We start from the raw sequence: 6,731 nt of genomic DNA, 5'->3' as shown, positions 1-6,731 counted from the left end.
GGATGCCATGCTGTTGATGATGGACTAACGGACCAAGGTCATGACACTTCCAGTAGCTGCTCCGTTCAAGCTCACACTGGCCATGCTCTTGCTCGGCAGCAAGACTGTCCTCCACTGAGGGAAACACCCTCCACTGGGCAGGTTTCCTTTTGTCAACATTCTATCTGTAATTGCCAACACTAGCTTCCACACTGAGTTTTTCAAGAGTATGTGACCAGTTTTGTTTGTGCTCTTATGGAGTTTAATCCATGGAGGGGAGAGCAAAATTTGAGATACACCCTGGAGAATACTCTTTCATGCACAAATCCAAGGGTTGGCTAGACCTGAGCAGACAAGACTCTGGGGATGGTTAGACAGGTTCACTGGCACCAAGCTGGATGTCGCTTTCGGCTTGCTTCTGGAGAGTGTCGTCTTTCTTTTTCTAATTGTATGATGTGTATATGGAGATGCTTCCCACTCACCACAGGAAGGGCATTGGTTTGTGCTTCCAGAACAATCACTAATTTTCTTCTTCTTATAACCATGAACAGGAGCTACTTGGGGGCTTACCAGCATAGCTAATGCAGTCTTTGGAGGAAGGAGAAATCAAAACTCATTGGGCTGGTTTTGCTCTATTACCAAACACATCCCACCCCTCTGCCAGTGTACTGGTTTTGACCTCAGGATGAGGAATAGGCAAGAAGGTGAGGGAAGGCAGAGGGAGGACGCAGCATTCAGAAAGTAGACCTGAAAAGTCTTTATGAGGGTTCTAGGCAACTGTACTTTTACTTGCAAATAATGTCCAAAGCCTTCTTCTGTCACCTGCCCAGAAAACCTGGCCAGGTGAGCACTAGATCCTTCTGCCCAATTAGACTTGTTGGCTCAGGCCCTTGGAACTGCAATCCCCATAAAACAAAGAAACAGTGAGGGTTGAAGGATAGCTTCATTTATCCCTGTCCTCACTTTTTCAACACATCTTCTCATACATTCCCAACAAGGAGGAGAGAAAAGTGTCCAGGGTTCTCACCACCTCTGCCAGGGGGTGTCATGTACAAGCCAGCTGGCAGTAGCATGAGTTAAGACTCATGTTTCATGGAATATTTTCTTCCAAGTACAGTTTGAAAATTAAGGCTATTTATACATAGAAGTATGTGTTCTTGAAATAAGTGTTGTCTAGTAAAAGATTTAATGATATCCCATATTAAATTCAGACGATGAACTTTAAATCATTGTCCTTGGTACCCCTGAAGGATCAATTCCGGGACTCCCCACAGCCACCAAAATCCTCAGATGCTCCAGTCCTTTATATAAAATGGTGCAGTATTTATATATAACCTGTGCACCTCTTTCCCATATATAGTAAATCATGTGCAGATTACTTATAATACTTCATACAATGTAAACACTATGGAAATAGTTGTTTATAGTATTGTTTAGGGAATAATGATGAAAAAAGGTGTACAATTTGGTAGAGATGCCATTTTCCCTGAATATTTATTTGAATACACAAAAGATACTGAGGGCAACTGTCTGAAGGACTCTGCATCAGGCCAGGTGAGAGCAGAGAGGATGGAGGGTAGGTGTGGTGGGTCAGACAGAACCAAGGACAGCTATCCCAAGGATGCATCTGAACAGTTAGACTCCCACATGCAATCCTACTATGGGCAGAGACTTGAGGGGCAGATAGTGAATTTTATGTCCTTTCCGGTTATGAGAACTCTACTTCTAATAGTGGAGAAAACTGAAATCAGAAGTTTTTAAATTCTGACTTTGCAGGCCCATCCTAAAATTGATTCTCCACAAGTTTGTATTTCTATGGCTCCTCTTAGCCCCAGACTCAAAGGGGCCCTTATTATTTGTGAGCAGAAGAGAAGAAAGATCTGGAAGGTCAAACTCATGTGGCAAGCAAGAGCTGGATTCCATCTGTCTTTGTCACCACGACGCTGTCCTTTCACCCCAAGCCTGGGCAGCTTTGTGTTCCCTGGCACACCTCATCTCCACAGGTTCGTCACCTTTCTGGCCTTCCCTTCTCTTTTCTATGTATCATCTAGAAACCAGAAAAGTGCTGTGGGAGGGCTCAGCACACTCAGTTTGTTACTTCCCAGCAGGCGCACACTGGCCTACAGTGATCAGAAGGTGCCTATCATTAGAGAGTGTTATGGTTTAGATCTAGGTGTCCCCCAAGAGTCCATGTGCTCCTAGGCAGGGCTTTTGGAAGATAAATTAATTTTGGAGGTGCTATAGCAAACCTGCTGTTAGGAGGTAGGGCCTGGTCAGGGGAGGCCTAGAAGGGTATACCACCCTCCCTTGTTCCTCTTCTACTTCCTGGATGCCACGACCTGAGAAGTTTGCTCCACCCAGACTCTTCCACCATGCCTTCTTGCCTTGCAGCCCAGCCAAGTATGGGCTAAAAATGTGAGTCAAAATAAACCTCACTTCCTTTTAAGTTTTGGGCATTTACTATTTGTCCCAGCAACCAGAAAGTGACCAAGACAGGAGTTTATAAAGACATTCAGGACCCTGGAAGCAGGAAAACATATATAGATCTGAGCACCAATGTTCCATCATTTTCCCTATGTTAAGGGCAATGAGAGCAGAGATGATTCAAAGAAGCAGATGTGCACAAAAGCAAACTGAACCTTATCTTTGATATGTGCTGTCCAGTTTCACTCACTCACCGGCCCTGCACGATGCTACAGTAAAACCACATGGCTACTGCACAGCGGTGGCAGTGACTGAGGGGCAGCATGCAGAGGGCGGGAAGCAGCTGGAAATGGGTTCAGAGGTTTGCAGAATACCCTGTGACTAAAATCCTCCGTGCATGATGGTGACTCACCTGGTCCTGTCCTGGTCCTGTCCTAGTTTCCACAGACCAGAGATCAGTGGACCAGGAGAGATTTCTTCTTGCTCTCAGGTCTCACCTGGATGAGAATGAATTTCTCCTGCTGGTTGTTGCAGGGAAGTATGAGTAGAAGCCCTTCACTGTGGTGAGGCAATGCCCTCACACAGCATGCTACCTTAGGTATTCACTCTGTACTGTTTGCTTCATGACAAAATGACTAAAAAATCATCAGGCTGCTCAGGACTTGTAAGGAATATACAGTACATACTCAGCAAGATCCAAAAACCATCGCTCTGAAATTGAATGGCATTAAAGCATTAAGAGGCTTTTCTGGGGACCTGAACGTCTAATGCACATAGACATGTTTGACTTTTTCATTAACATCCCTTCTCAGAGTGAGGATTCCAGACTCATTGTGATCCCCAAGCAAAGGACAATCTTCAAGACTCTTTGGCTACAGTGTGAGAAGTCTCCTCAGAAGACAGGAACAATAACAGAAGACGAAAGAGTAAGAGAGGGAGAAAAGTCTTGTTTCCCTTTCTTGTTCCCCTTTCAGCTAAAAGGAGACCCAGGGCCATACTGGGAGCCCCTGCGGACTGCCAAGGCTGCCTCTGGCTGGGATTTGGAGGCAGCGGGGTGGTGGTGTGGTAGGTGAGAAAGCCTGTGGCTACCCCCACATGGTGTCTGGGCACCTTCCATCTGGGAGCCCCGTGAATGCCTATCAATTTTCAGGGAGCACCACCATCTCAATTCTGCACAGGTCTCCTAAAAATCAAATCTTTCCCCACCCCACCCCTGCCCATACAGGCCTCAAGTACCCAGATTTGGGCTGAAGCAGGAATCAGTGGTACTGGTCCTGTCCTAGACACCCTGAAGCTTGCTGGAAGCCACAGGATGGAGCAAAGCTGGGGACAAACAAGCAGGAAACAGAATGCAGAACAGCCCTGCACCTGGCAAAACGAGTGCATGGAGACCCATCTCATGGATGGCATTTCCCCAACCCTCTCAGGGTGAGCCAAACGCCACACTTCATTCATTGGTCAATCAGCTGTGTGGTATGTGGGTTTTGGAGCCACAGAGAAAGAGGGTGAGAAGAAGCAAAAAAGGTGGGACAGGAATCAAACGTTAGGGGTTTAACGCATAAACGATGTTTCCCTCTCCCCCCACCATGTGGGCCAGCCCTCCTGTTCAGTGTCTACGCACCCTCTTCTCACAAAGGCTCCTCAGGGGAAGGGCCTGTGAGTCCTTCTTTATGTGGTACTGACCTCTAGAGGCTTCCAATTAAAAAGCATCCCAAAGGACCCACTTCATTTCACTGCTGTTTACATCCCATGGTCTTTGTAGTATTTCCCTAGAAAATAAAGGAGGAAAATATATCTTTTCTACTTTGAACACTTCCTTGCAGGAAATGCCTGCCTTGTTTTTTGGCTAATTACTGCTTGCACAAATTCTTTTAAAATGTCACTATTTCTGATGCAAAGGAAAACACCTGAGTCTGGGTTTTCTGCCTGCTATGGGGCTAAGAGGAAAAGTATAGTGCCAGCTATTTTAAGATGCAGTTCTCCAGTTTCCAGGCTACCACATGGCGAAGACTGCCAAACAGAGAAAGGAGGATCTGTTCACCCCAATTTGGCAGGGCACTGGGCAAAACTACCGTCCAGACCTCCTGCACACTGGAGCAAGTCCACCTGGCCCAGCCTTGCTACAGGTCTGAGGCTTTTGTGCCCCTTGTGTGTACATCTACCCATGTGTGTATAGAATGACCCCTGGAGACAACGGAGACTCCCACCCAGCCTGAGTTCACTACAGAATGAGACTTGTTTATTAGATCTCTGAACCAGGGAGCTTCGTATTCCTCATTACTGATCAAATGGCCGGGGAGTAGCCAGATGGGTGCTGCACACCTGTAATCCCAGCACTCTGGGAGGATGGGATAGGAGGACTGCAAGTTTGAGCCCAGCCTGGGAAACTTAGACCCTGTCTCAAAGTAAAGAGTAAAATGCTAGGGCTATAGCTCAGGGCAAAAGCCCTGGGTTCAATGCCCAATATTGCAAAAATAAACATTGTAAAGAAGACTAAAAAAAAAATTTTAGGGCCACTGGCACTTTGGTCATCTACACCATTGGGTGGGGTCTTTTCTTTTCTTTTTTGGTACTGGGGATCCAACTCGGGACCTTGTGCTTGCGAGGCAGGCAGCAGAACCACTGACATAAATCCCCAGTCACTTGGGGTCTTCTTTTCTAAACAGAATCTTAGGTTCTAGTCTGAAGACAGCTTGCCAATGCCAGAGTTTGCCCAGGGCTGCTCCCCACCCGCCTCACTGGCTCCAAGGCCAAGGCAAGGTACATTCCCCATGTCACTGCTGAACAGAATGCAGACAAGAGTCCGTTTCACGCTTACTTTCACTGATAAGGAAACAAAGGCTGGGTGGGGGCAGAAGGGACACACCTAGGGTCACAAACCATCAGAGGAAAATCAGGGCTCAATCCTTTTCTCCTCCACAGATGATTTCAGATTGATTAACTACAAAGGGGAAATGTGGGCTTTCTGAGACAGAATATTGCTCTGCTGCCCAGGCTAACCTCAGCATTTCTGAGTTCAAGGGATCCTGCTGCTTCTGCCTCCTGAGTGCTGTGACTAATGTACCCAGTGGCATGTGGACATTTCTAACATCCAGGATTATATAACATGTAAGTTACACTATAGAATAAATCTGTAAGAGTGAACAAAGGAGCCCTCCAACCAGGAAGGCTTGGTCTGCAGCACCCTGCCGCGGTCTGTGTTGGGCCATAGGATTGGAATGAGTGTACCAGCCCAAAGCTTGGCTAAAATCATGGAAAACAGTCACAATGAAAACAAATAACACCAATTAAGTTATTTAAAATACAAGCACACAAGCCTCTATGCTGGGCCTATTAAGCTGCTCTCAAATCTAATCTCACAATCCATGGAGATCCATTCATTTGAAGAAACCAACCTGCTCTTAATCAAGCAGTGGGGCTTACCAACAACTTTAAGATTTATTATTTAAAGGCCATTGTGCAGTGAGTTACAACAAGTAGGAGAAAGAACACAATAATGGTGTCATGTCATCACAGGATGGCCACAGGATATACTCTAATTGCACCACAAAGGATTCCTAACTAGGTTAGGAAAAATAAGTCCTCTTATACAAAACTGAAGTACTAGTTCAAAGGAGGAGTGGAAATTACTAAATACCAGCTACTGCATCAGAATAGACACATGAATGGCCCTCAAAACACACAAATCATTAACCTTTGAATCTGTGTCCGTATTTGAGGTACCAACCTCTTGCCTTCCCCCAACCCCAGGTCTCCTGCCCACCCCAGGCCAATGGTCCTGGATGGGATTTATAAGGCACATAGGTGTCCTGCAGGACCAAACTTTGTAGAGAGAGTAAACAAGAGGCATATACCACCAGGGTTTGGAAGGCTCTTTAATAGCAAGCGGATGGTTAATTACAGTGTTGGATGAGATCCTGCTCTCCCGGGGAGGGAGGAGGGAGAAGATGGAAATAGGGTGCAAGAGAGGATTTACAGGGTTTGAGGCATCTAACAAAGGGCAACAGTTTTTGGCAACCCATTTCACAGTTTTGTAATTTACAAGAGATTTGTTTCAAAGGAAATATGAAGGCAAAGAAAGAACACACACCCTACAGGAAACACTTCTTGCCTAAAACAACACCAAAGCAAAAACAAACCATAACCCCTTCCTTCCCTCTTTCTCGCATTGTGGAGAGGGCTACATTTTGCCTCTCATTCACACATCAGGAATGGATCACAGATCATGTCAGATTTGTCTGTCATCGAAGATCTACTTCCTCCTCTAAGAAGGTAACACTTGGTGTACAGAGTGCTGCTCTTTATAGTACCTGGTGAGAAAATGAATC

General features: G+C 45.9%; 1 long non-coding RNA gene across 1 annotated transcript; it reads left to right on the top strand.

Moving 5' to 3' along the window:
• The first annotated feature begins 1,422 nt into the window (after nt 1-1,422).
• Nucleotides 1,423-3,726, top strand: LOC117283762. The gene is made up of 3 exons (XR_004514793.1): nt 1,423-1,982; nt 3,216-3,329; nt 3,629-3,726. It is a non-coding gene; the product is annotated as an uncharacterized LOC117283762 (long non-coding RNA).
• Nucleotides 3,727-6,731: the final 3,005 nt, after the last annotated feature.

Source organism: Fukomys damarensis, unplaced genomic scaffold (assembly GCF_012274545.1).
Source record: "Fukomys damarensis isolate Sample0158 unplaced genomic scaffold, DMR_v1.0_HiC HiC_scaffold_4, whole genome shotgun sequence".
Taxonomy (NCBI): Eukaryota; Metazoa; Chordata; class Mammalia; order Rodentia; family Bathyergidae; genus Fukomys; species Fukomys damarensis.
Note: the sequence above shows the minus strand (reverse complement) of the source record. Positions and strands in the feature narration are given on the sequence as shown.